Raw genomic sequence first — 12,598 nt, 5'->3', positions numbered from 1 at the left:
GGAGGCCGGTGATTTAGTCCATTACCGCACTAGGGCCACATGTGGGATATTTCTCAAAACTGGAGAATCTGGGCAATAAGTATGGAGTTGCATTTTTCTGGTAAAACCTTCTGTTTTACAGAAAAAAATGGAATTAAAAGGATTTTCTGACAAAAAAAAAAGAAATATGTAAATTTGACCTCTACTTTGCTCTAAATTTCTGTGAAACACCTAAAGGGTTAATAAACTTTCTAAATACTATTGTGAATACTTTGAGGGGTCTAGTTTCTAAAATGGGGTGTTTAATAGGGGTTTCTAATATATAGGCCCCTCAAAGCAACTTCAGAACTGAACTGGAACCTAAAAAAGCAAAAAAAGAGGCAATACTTCACTTCTTACATTATACTGATAATGAGCAGTGCCCACCCTGAGATGATCCCAGTTTGTATAAACTGAGACCCCTATTAGACCATTTCAGTGCCCTTTTTTCCCAAGCATACACCCCCGAAAATTGTATTTCTATTGATGAGTCCTTGGTACATTTTAAAGGGAGGCTTCAATTCCGCCAGTACCTGCCGAGTAAGAGGGCAAGGAATGGCGTGAAGATGTATAAGCTTTGCGAGAGTGCATCAAGGTATACCTACAAATTTAGGATATATGAAGGGAAGGACACCAGTATTCAGCCCCCAGAATGCACCCCCCCCCCTTTACTGGGAGTTAATGCAAAAATTGTGTGGGATTTGGTGCACCCACTGCTGGACCAGGGTTACCACCTCTACCTGGTAATTTTTATACCAGCGTCCCACTCTTCAAGTACCTTGCTTCCAGAAGTACTGCGGCATGCGGCACTGCTAGAAGAAATCTGAGAGACCTCCCTAAGACTCTGCTTGGGCAAACACTAAGAAGGGGTGAGAGAAGGGCACAATCCAGCAGCAACATATTGTGTGTCAAGTACAAGTACAAGAGAGATGTCACACCAGTACCCATGTACCTATACAAGGTACCTCAGGGGCTTTTGCATTCATGACTTCGCACCAGAAAAGCTCCAGTAGGCCAAATGGTGGTCCATCCCTTCTAAGCCCTGCCATCCCTTCTAAGCCCAGCAGATAACAGCCACATGTAGGGTACTGCCATACCAAGGAGAACCCACATTACAATTTATAGGGTGTATATCTCCGGTGGCGCATGCTGGGCACAATATATTGGACACTGAAATGGCATACATATATAGAAAATTGCAAATCTCACACTGCACCATCTGCCGCGCATTACCTTTTAAACAATACCTGTGGGGTCAAAATGCTCACTACACCTCTAGATGAATGCCTTAAGGGGTGTAGATTTTAAAATGGGGTCACTTCTTGGGGGTTTCCATTGCTTTGATACCTCTGGGGCTCCGCAAATGCAACATGGCACCCGAAAACCAATCCAGCAAAATTTGGACTCCAAAGAATAAATAGTGCTCCTTTCTTCTGAGGCCTCCCATGGGCCCAAACGGCAGTTTATCACCACAAATAGGGTATTGCTGCACTCAGGAGAAATTGGGCAACAAAATGGGGTATTTTATTTCTTGTGAAAATAAGAAATTTTGAGCCAAAACTACATATTATTGGAAAAAAGTTCTTTTTTTTTTTAAATTCACAGCCCAATTCAAATAAGTTCTGTGAAAAAACTTTGGGTCTAAATGGTCACAACACCCATAAATAAATTCCTTGAGGGGTGTATTTTCCAAAATGGGGGTCACTTCTGGTGGGTTTCCATTGCTTTGATACCTCTGGGGCTCTGCAAATGCGACATGGCACCCGAAAACCAATCCAGCAAAATCTGCATTCCAAAGAACACAAAGCGCTCCTTCCCTTCTGAGGCTTCCCATGGGCCCAAATGCCAGTTTATCACCGCAAATGGGGTATTGCTGCACTCAGGAGAAATTGGGCAACAAAATGGGGTATTTTAATTCTTGTGAAAATAAGAAATTTTGATCAAAAATGACATATTATTGGGAAAAATGTCATTTTTTTAATTTCACAGCCCAATTCAAATACGTGCTGTGAAAAAACTGTGTGGTCAAAATGGTAACAACAACCATAAATGAATTCCTTGAGGGGTATAGTTTTCAAAATGGGGGATTCCTACTATTTTAGCACCTCAACACCTCTCCAAACCTGGCATGCTGCCTAAAATAGATTCTAATAAAAAAAAAGAGGCCCCAAAATGCACTAGGTGCTTCTTTGCTTCTGAGGCCTGTGTTATAGTCCACGAGCACACTAGAGCCACATGTGGGACATTTGTAAAAACTTCAGAATCTGGACAATACACATTTAGTAGTATTTCTCTGGTAAAACCTTCTGTGTTACATAAAAAAAATGGAATAAAATTGAAATTCAGCAAGAAAAATTAAATTTGCAAATTTCACCTCCACTTTGCTTTAATTCCTGTGAAATGCCTAAAGGGTTAAAAAAAACTTTCTAAATGTTGTTTTGAATACTTTGAGGGGTCCAGTTTTTAAAATGGGGTGTCTTATGGGGGTTTCTAATACATAGGCCCCCTCAAAGCGACTTCAGAACTGAACAAGTACCTTAAAAAAAAGCCTTTTGAAATTTTCTTAAAAATATGAGAAATTGCTGTTTATGTTCTAAGCCTTGTAACGTCCAAGAAAAATAAAAGAATGTTCAAAAAACGATGCCAAGCTAAAGTAGACATATGGGAAATGTGAACTAGTAACTATATTGGGTGGTATAACCATCTGTTTTACAAGCAGATGCAATTTGCAATTTTTTCCAAATAAACACTGAATATATCGACCAAATTTTACCACTATCATAAAGCCCAATGTCTCACGAGAAAAACAATCTGAGAATCGCTTGGATAGGTTTAAGCATTCCCAAGTTATTACCACATAAAGTGAAATATGTCAGATTTGAAAAATAGGCTCTGAGCCTTAAGGTACAAACTAGACTGCGTCCTTAAGGGGTTAATGAGTCGCTGGATCTGGGGGAAAAATCTAAATGTCATCGAGATACACCACAACACAGACATAGAGGAGATCACGGAAGATGTCATTGACAAACTTGAAAGACCGCGGGAGCGCGACACAGGCCGAAGGGCATATCCAGGTATTCGTATTGTGCCCATCACGAGTATTAAATTCCGTCTTCCATTCTTCACCCTGACGAATCCGGATTGGATTGTAGGCCCCCCCACAGGTCTAGTTTGGAAAAAAAATTTGCTCCCCGTATGCGATCAAACAGTTCTGAAATTAAAGGCAACGGGTATCTGTTCTTTACCGTGATCTGGTTGAGGCCCCGGTAGTCAATGCAGGGTCAGAGAGATCCGTCCTTCTTTTTAACAAAGAAAAAACCAGCTCCGGCCGGGGATGAGGATTTGCGTATTAAGCCCCTCTCTAAATTCTCCTTGATATAGGCAGACATCGAATGGGTCTCAGGTAAGGAGAGAGGGTATACTCTTCCGTGAGGAGGAGGCGAATCAGGGACCAAGTCAATAGGACGCCTCTGCCTCCTTCTTGTTGAAGACATCCGAGAACTGAGAGTAGCAAGAGGGCAACAATGCCAATGACTGATGCAGAGGAGGCTGAAACGGATGGATATGCCCCAGGCAGCGGTTCGGGCACCTGGAGAACCCCTCCGAAGTTCCAATACAGGACTGGGGCGTGTAGATGGAGCCAAGGCAAACCCAGCAGCACGGGGTTGACGGCCTTGGGCAGGACAAAAAAGCAGATGAGCTCAGAATGAAGGGCTCCCACTTGAAGCCTCAGCGGTTTAGTCACAGACAATATTGGGCCGGGCAGCGGCAGTCCATTTACTGAGGCAACGATCAATGGCTTCTCCAGAAGGGTAGTAGGCAAGTGAAGAAGATCCACTAGGTCTCTGCGTATAAAATTGGCTGCAGAGTCAGAGTCCAGACAGGCAGGTGCCAGGTGGGTCGTCTCGCCAGCGACAATAGTCACAGGGATAGACAGCTTGGAAGAAAATTCTCTGTTAAATGCTGTGTCGCCCAGGGTTGTCTCCCCAACCAATCCTAGGCATTGGAGTTTTTTGGCTTCTGAGGACTTTTTGGCTTCTTGGGACACAGACGCACGACATGGCCAGCGAGGTCGCAATATAGACAAAGACCACAAGTGCGCCTGCGCTATTTCTCCTGGACAGATAGTCTAAGTCGATTTACTTGCATAAGGACCTCGGATAGAGCAATAAATGAGGAAAAGAGGGGTTGCTGGAAGTTGGGAGCCAACCTAGGAAGCCTTCTCTCTCGACGAACCTCTTGGGATCTTTCTCTGAGCCTCATATCAACCCGGGTAGCAAGTAAAATGAGGTCATCTAAGGTAGGTGGTAGATCACGGGCAGCCAGTTCGTCCTTGATCTCAGATGACAGTCCATGCCAGAAGGAGGCTACCAACGCATCGTTGTTCCAGGACAGCTCATCTGCCAGGGTGGTGTACTTGCCCACGGAGGTGTCCTCCTGGCAAAGGTTCAGTAGGGAGGTAGCTGCCGATGAAACTCGCCCAGACTCCTCAAACACAGTCCCGAATAACCGCAGGAACCCCTGGAAGTCTCGGGTCCCTGTGGTTCCCAGATAGGGTTCGCCCACGCCAAGGCCTTGCCGGCAAGCAGGGAAACAATGAAGGCGATCCTGGCGCCGTCCGAGGGAAATGCTCTGGCATGCAAGGTGAAGTGTATATGACACTGGTTGACAAATCCCCTGCATGCGCTTGCGTCTCCGTTAAAACGAGGCGGTAGTGGCAGCGAGAATCGGGGATCAGAACTGGTGCTGACAGGAGGTGTAGCAGGAGGATCAGCCGGAGAAGCTGGAACAGGAGCAGAGGAGGAAACAGCTAGCGCCCCTAGCTGTAGTGCCATGGAGTTTACTGCCACAAGGAGTTGATCCTGTCGTGTTCGCAGGTCCTGCAGATCCGATTGCATGGCTTGAGTAGGTGACAGGCCCTTGAATTGACAGCTGGCCAAACAGGTATATGCAATGTCTATAGTTCTGAAAACATACCTGAGGCAATGTAGACAGTAGCGGTGGTTTCAGGCTAAGATGAGGCTCCGGCAGTAGACAGACACCCGGCGGGGTGCGACACAGTAGATGCAGCGGAGAGCACAACATGACTTCAACTCTTCAAGGCACAGGGGCACGGTAGCACGGGATACAGGCACTGGCGTAGCTATAGGGGTCGCAGCGGTCGCAATTGCGACCGGGCCCCGAAGCCAGGGGGCCCACGGCCCCCCGAACCACATCAATAAAAAGTTACTATAGTAACTCGGGCCGCGGGCCCCTGTTACTATAGTAACATACTTTACTTACCTTCCTGGTTCCGGATCGCAGCGGAGGTCCTGACGTCAAGCGCTGTGCGCAGCGCTTGACGTCACAGCGCTATGCGGCGCGCACAGCATCGAGACGACAGAACTCCCGCCGCGGCCGAAGAGGAAGGTAAGGTTAGCCCTGACTGGCGGGGTCCGACTCCCGGGACCCGCCAATCAGCTGTTTTGAAGGGGCCGCAGCACTCATACGAGAGCTGCTCCCCTTCATTCCTGTCACTTCATTCCGGTCACCCTGTGAATCGGTGTCGGCGATTCACAGTGTGAGCGAGTAGTGAAATGAAGGGGAAGCAGCTCTCGTACGAGTGCTGCAGCCCCTTCAAAACAGCTGATTTGCGGGTCCCGAGAGACACATCAGCTATTGATGGCCTATCCTGAGGATAGGCCATCAATGATTAGGGACTGTACAACCCCTAAGCCTACGATGTAGCAGGCTTAGGGGGCCCATGAGACAGGATCACAGATTGTGTGATCCTGTCTGCTGGGCCCTGTATCTAAGCCAATCACATGGTAGGCTTAGATACATGGCCCATGCGTGATCCTGTCTGCTGGTCCCTGTATCTAAGCCAATCAAATGGTAGGCTTAGATACATGGCCCATGTGTGATCCTATCTGATGGGCCCTGTATATAAGCCTACCACACTGTAGGTTTAGATACAGGGACCCAGCACACAGTAATCTTATACTGTATAAGATTACTGTCTGCTGGACCCTGTATCTAAGCCTACGTTGTGGTAGGCTTAGATACAGGGTCCCACAGACAGTATCACACATGGGCCCTGTATCTAAGCCTAACACACGTGTTACTAATCATTTTTTGTGTGTTTTCATACAGGTTCGGTCGTTGGACTACGTCGGATTCCAGGACTACTTCGATGACAGCTTTTTTTTTATTATCAATAAAATGGTTAATGAGGGTTGTGTGGGTTTTTTTTTATTTCAATAAAATATTTTTTCTATGTCTTTGTGTTTTTTTTGTAATGGAGGTTGTCAATCAGCCAGCGGCCATTACTAAGGCGGTGATAATGAAGTTTAAAAAGATACAAGCACATAGAAAAAATATTTTATTGAAATAAAAAAACACAACCCTCATTAACCATTTTATTGAGAATAAAAAAAACGCCGTCATTGAAGTCCTCGTATCCGAAGTCCAACAACCGAACCTGTAAAAAAAACACAAAAAAAATCAGTAAATTATTATTCTTACCTATCCTGGGTCCAGCGCTGGAGCCGCAATGTCAGCGAGCTGGGCCCTGTATCTAATCCAATCATGTGTGATACTGTCTGCTGAGCTGTGTATCTAATCTAATCATGTGTGATACTGTCTGCTGGGCCCTGTATCTAATCGTATCTTGTGTGATACTGTCTGCTGGGCCCTATATCTAATCCGATCATGTGTGATACTGTCTGCTGAGCCACTGTATCTAATCCTATCATGTGTGATACTGCCTTCTGAGCCACTGTATCTAATCCTATCGTGTGGTACTGTCTGCTGAGCCACTGTATCTAATCCTATCATGTGTGATACTGCCTTCTGAGCCACTGTATCTAATTCTATCGTGTGGTACTGTCTGCTGAGCCACTGTATCTAATCCTATCATGTGTGATACTGTCTGCTGAGCCACTGTATCTAATCCTATCCATAGTTTATAGGGTTGTAGTGCTATAGATATGCTGTCTCCTATACACACATTTTTTTTGGGGGCGGACACATATGTATTGGGGCTATTTCCCCTGACATTTTAAGCCCTGAGGGTATGTTCACACGGCAGCGTCTGTTACGGCTGAAATTACGGTGCTGTTTTCAGGAGAAAACAGCACCGTAATTTCAGCCGTAATGGCATGTGCAGGCGTCTTTCGCTGCGTCCATTACGGACGTAATTGGAGCTGTTTTTCTATGGAGTCCATGGAAAACGGCTCCATTTACGTCTGAAGAAGTGACAGGCACTTCTTTGACGCGGGCGTCTTTTTTACGCGCCGCCTTTTGACAGCGGCGCGTAAAAAAAAATGACCGTCGGCACAGAACATCGTAAGACCCATTCAAATGAATGGGCAGATGTTTGCCAACGCTTTTGAGCTGCATTTTCGGACGTAATTCAATGCTAAAACGCCCGAATTACGTCCATAAATAGGGTGTGTGAACCCAGCCTTAGTGACGCCCCGGCTGCTAGTGCTGCATTGTTGGGTCACTTAGGAGACCCAGCGATGCAGCTGAAAGCTGCGGACCGTCGGCCATGAGAAGTTTGCATCGGGGCCCATGAGCCTTTAGCTACGCCCCTGGATACAGGGTACAGGAAGCAGGAACGGGAAACACTGGGAACTGGAAAACACTTAGGAGACCATTTGCAAAGACAAACTAGGGTAGCACAACAACGCTCAGGCAATGATTGGGAGGGCAGAGCCCCTTTTATAGTCCAGAGGGCTTCTTGGCTAATTTCAGCTATTCTGAATGTGCGCGTACTGGCCCTTTAAGGCTGAGCACGCGTGGGCATGTGCACCCTGCGGGAGCCAGTCTCAGTACGCGGAAGAGATTGCCGGCGTCTCCTAGGAGGGAGATGCCACCAGGAGCTCACTCGTCCATGGCCGCCAGAGGGTAAGTCAGGATGACGGTCCGCGGCCATAGACGCTGCATGGAGCATTATGCTGTTTGGGGGAATTTGTTTGGGAATTATACGGCATGGGGCATCTGTATGGGCATTATACTGAATGGGGGCATCTGTGTTGGCTTTATACTGTATGGGTGCATCTATGGGTCAGTATACTATATGGTGGCAGCTATGGGGGCATTATACTGTATGGTGGCAGCTATTTGGTATTATAATGTGCGGGAGGCACTACAGGAGCATGATACTGTGTGGGCTGAACCAGGTGTGTATTGGCAGGGATTGGGAGGGGTTTGAGGTGTGGCTTAAAAGAAAAAAAAATGCCGCAACGCGCCGCATCGGTTGTCTCTCTTTGTAACACTTGAAAGTTGGAAGGTGTGTTCATTCTCCTTTTTAAGGTCATGGAAACAGCCAAGCCGAGCTTACTCTACTATTCCCATTGAATCTCCGATGGCAGGACAGGGGTGAGGTGGTCTTCTCTGGTACTGCAATTCTGATGTGCTCTCTACTCTTTCATTGAGTAGTATTTCACAAGTCCCCTGAAACTTTGCGGGTCCGACTGTTCGGTCCATCACCCACCCTAAAAATGGAGATGTGATCGGTCACTCTCTATTATATGAGAAATACAAAAACATGTATAACATATACTGAGATGGAATCTTTGTGTGTGACATCAGCAGTCACCACTAGCAACCAACTATCGAAACATAAAGCTAAGCACTGACTGGTGACTACGGTCAGTGACGTCATGTACCTCACCATGTCACCAGTTATATCCACTGGAATTGACCCGCTCCCTCGGTAATTTCCGTCACCACTCGGAAATCTTAGTATATTTCCGGACGCATGAGCCAATCCCATTTTTTCTTTCAAATTTGCCCGTGGGACTACGACTATTTTTTGTTCGCTTGTCGACCACGCCTCCCCTGCGCGCATCGGAATGCGGTCTTCTTATTGGTAGGTTCCTTATTCCCCACCCACTCACTGCTCAGGCCCCGCCCGAGACTCCCCCTAGTTAGAGAATTCTCCAGCTCGGCCGCTCTAAGGACCCGGCACTGGAGTCTCGGTGTGTTCCGTCAGTGCAGCTCGGCCCAGCATCCGGCAGGCGTATAACGGTACGTGTGCAGAGAATAAAAGCGGGGAGAACAGTACGGGCGTGTGGGAGGCGCGTATTGTTCAGCCCGTGGTCGCGTCTCTTTGCTCCCCTGTTAATCACGGTATTTCAATTATGGCCTGAGCTGTGCAGTCGGAGCAGGGCCGCGTATCGCCGCCTGACTGTGGGCCACACCGTGCCATTGTGCTGGTGTCTGCAGAGGGGACGTGTGAGGATGCTGGAGGGAGTGGTGAAGGTGGCAGTGCTGGAAGAGGGAGGGCAGGAGATGCTGCAGGGCAGGATGGAGGTGCACGGCTCTCTAGCCTACTCCTATGGGTGGCGGTATTGTGTCATAAGAGGCGGACTGAGTGACGTACATGACGGCTACGAGTGCAGCGACGTTTCATTACCCTGCAGGATGCAGAGTCCGGACTATGGTGAAGTGTCAGGCCAGCAGATGACTACTACAGTATATAGTCTGCCCGCGGGTCTATGGGCGCACTGCTGATGTATGTGACAGGAGGGCGTATAGACTGTCCATGTACAGCACGTCATACATCTTCTAGGTTGACTTTCTATTTCTGTGAGGTTTGAGCCTAAGATTCTTAAAGGAATCTATCACTTTTGGCCACAGGTGTGTCCTATATATATATATATATATATATATATATATATATTCCACCCCCCATGCTTTACTTCTATATGCTGTATACCTCCATGCAGTATGTAGGTTCCTATATAGTAAGAGTGGTCAAATTCCAGGTAGCTACTGGAGGATATATTTTAAAACAAGTGCAAATGTATTTTTCAGAGGCCTTTTGGAAAATGACAGCTGCAATGTGATTGGTTGCCATGGGCAACTACTCAGCTTTTCTTTTGCACCGGTTTTGATACATCGGTCTATATATTTGCTGCTGACTTTACCTTTTCGGTTGTTTTCTATTGATCGTCATGATGGCTGGCCGCTTAAAAAAAAATAATCAAATTGGCTTAATCTTTATCAGTAATGCCCAACCTGTGATGCGCCAGCTGTTGCCAAACTACATCTCCCCATATCTGCTGACCGGAGGTGGCAGTCGTGGCATTTAGGGAGTTGTAGTATCGGCTCTAGAGGCCCTTTTACACTTCGCGGTTATCGTGCAGACGAGCGTTCGTATAACTCGTTGCCGATAATTGCCCTGTTTAAACAAACGCTCCATCTTCTAATCGTGTAGTTTTAAAAAAAAAAAAAAAGTGAAATGTCGCTGTCGGCAATAGTTGCCATTATGTGAATAATTGGTATTAAAAAAGGAAGAAAAAAATCGCTTTGATAAATGCAGAAGATGTAAAGTTGCTACGTTTAGACCAAGTTGTTCTGAATTTTCCCAAGTAAACGCTGTTTACACTGATCAAGTCTCCAAAGACTTCTTTCTCCATAATGATGTATCATTAGTTGTATGCACGCAAGGAGAATTAGATCGTATTTTTAGAAAGCAGGGTAGAATTTGTGAACAATAGGACGTTATATTCTGTGACTGCGTTTCTTATTTGCGCAGGTTGTTTCGTTGGCGCTGCTCATTATTGTTCTCATGTCATCTTTGTGTAAATGGCCTTAGGTGGATCTAAGAACGTGGTCAACAGAATGAATGAGATTTGTGATAGGACTGCATTGTGTTTCACTCAAAGTTCAAATTCTTCTTCTGCCACCCTCTGTTCAGTGTGATCACTAAGCTGTAGTGATACCCGGATTGTCTTTTGTCGAGTCCTCCACGTATTTCTCCCTACTTGGAGAAGCTGATTCTAATAGATACTGTCCTGTATCCTGAGTGCGGGGACCTGCTGACTGGTCCCTTCAGGCTCAGAACTGTCTTGTTTCCCTCCCATTTATCCAAACCTGGACATAGGAAATATTAGTTAAGTAAATATTTTTCGTCATGGGGAAAATCCATTAGTTTACAGACCGGCTATTTAAGGAAACTAATGCAAATAAAAATTTGGTTTTTGAACAGCAGCTAAATATAAAGAAGATGCTGTAGACCAGTGTTGATCAGTCCTGATCATAATTCCCAGGGGTTCCTTAGAATAAAACATTTAAAACTTCTGTCACTTTTACTGTAGAGATGGCAAACTGATTTCAGGCTGCTCAGATTCTTGGCAATGCAGCCAACCTGTATAGGCCAGAATATGGCAGTATGCAGGGTTTCTAGAATGTTTCACCTGCCCCTATACCAAGTTTGTTTGAGGAATGGAAGTAGGGGTTCCCTGAAAGTGGAAACCTATTTCAGGGGTTCTTTGACAGTGATAATTTTGGGAATCGCTGCTTTAGACAGTATACAGACTGGCAGAACTGGTCAAAGCCATGTGAGAAGTCCAGCTGATGCCACAGTTCATGGTCATTATCTATAGTCAGTAGGTGCAATTTTTTTTTCCTGGCTCATAGATTGTTTTCAGAAGTTGATAGACATATCTGACCAGCATTGACTACCTGACCACATCTCGGCGACACTCCCCTATGAAGTCTATTGCAAAATGTATATGGTATTGTAAGCAGTATATAAGAAAATACATCTAAAGGGGTTTTCCCATCGGAGACGTTTATGATATATCCACTGGATGTCATAAATGTCAGATAGATGCGGGTACCACCTCGGGGACCTGCACCTATCCCTAGTATAGGGCCCCCTAATCCTTGTTCTACCGCTTTGTGTTGTCGCTGAAGCGCGTGATTCCCGACCATGAATTACAGAAACAGAGTAGATCGCTGAGCTAAGTTTCCATATGTCCCACAGAACTGAATGGTAGTTATAGCAACAGTGTAGCTCGCATGCTACGCTGCTTCCGTAACTGCCAGTCACTACTATGGGAGTTACAGAAACAGCGTAGCTCCGCGAGCTGCTCTGTTTCTGTAATTCATGGTTGGGAATCACGCGCTTCAGCCACAACACAGAGCGGTAGAACAGGGTTTAGGAGGCCCTGTACTAGAGATAGGCGCAGGTCCCACCTCTGGGACCCACACCTATCTGACATTTGACATATCCTGTGGATAGGTCATATGTTTGATGGGAAAACCCCTTTAAGGCCATGTTCACAAGGCCAATGGCAAATCCACTGTGGATTCTTTATAAAATCTGCGGCATAAACTCTGCTTTCTGCTGCGGGTTGGAATCTGTGGCCATAGCAGCCGACGATGTGGCCAGGGATTCCGCTCCAGGAGAAGTCACTGCCTTCACACAAAGGATAATGATGATTATTAGTGTGTAGGACCGTGTGCAGGGAGGGAGCTGCCTGGAATTAGAGCAGGGAATGATCCTGTGACCATAGAAGGGCTGGGCATTATGCAAATAGCTGAGATGCTTTGGAGGAAGGGGGGGGGTGCAACTGTCTCCTCAGATGCAGCAGGGGATCATGTGTATGGTGGGTTACAAGACAGGAAACAGACAGCAAGGGATGTAAACAAACAGAGCAGCAGTGACGATGGAGATCAAACAAACTGGTTAGAAGTTTAATAGGGGGTATTAGGGAAAGCAAACCAAGGCTGGGGGACAGTTGTTAGAAATTTTTTTTCCTCTACAGCCTCTTTAAACCAGCAACAATGTGGCGTGTTGCGA

At 46.2% G+C, this 12,598-nt stretch overlaps 1 protein-coding gene across 3 annotated transcripts in view; it reads left to right on the top strand.

Moving 5' to 3' along the window:
• The first annotated feature begins 7,889 nt into the window (after positions 1-7,889).
• The window catches only part of SPATS2 (spermatogenesis associated serine rich 2), an 87,642-nt gene continuing 82,933 nt past the window's right edge, over positions 7,890-12,598 (top strand). The window contains exon 1 of one of the 3 annotated variants that reach the window (XM_075852171.1): positions 7,890-7,908. The gene's annotated coding sequence lies outside the window, so the exon portion shown is untranslated. Of the gene's footprint in view, positions 7,909-8,690; positions 8,876-8,905; positions 9,034-12,598 lie in introns of those variants that run through there. The other 2 variants (XM_075852170.1, XM_075852169.1) reach the window with 2 other exon arrangements.

Source organism: Rhinoderma darwinii, chromosome 2 (assembly GCF_050947455.1).
Source record: "Rhinoderma darwinii isolate aRhiDar2 chromosome 2, aRhiDar2.hap1, whole genome shotgun sequence".
Lineage (NCBI taxonomy): Eukaryota > Metazoa > Chordata > Amphibia > Anura > Rhinodermatidae > Rhinoderma > Rhinoderma darwinii.
Note: the sequence above shows the minus strand (reverse complement) of the source record. Positions and strands in the feature narration are given on the sequence as shown.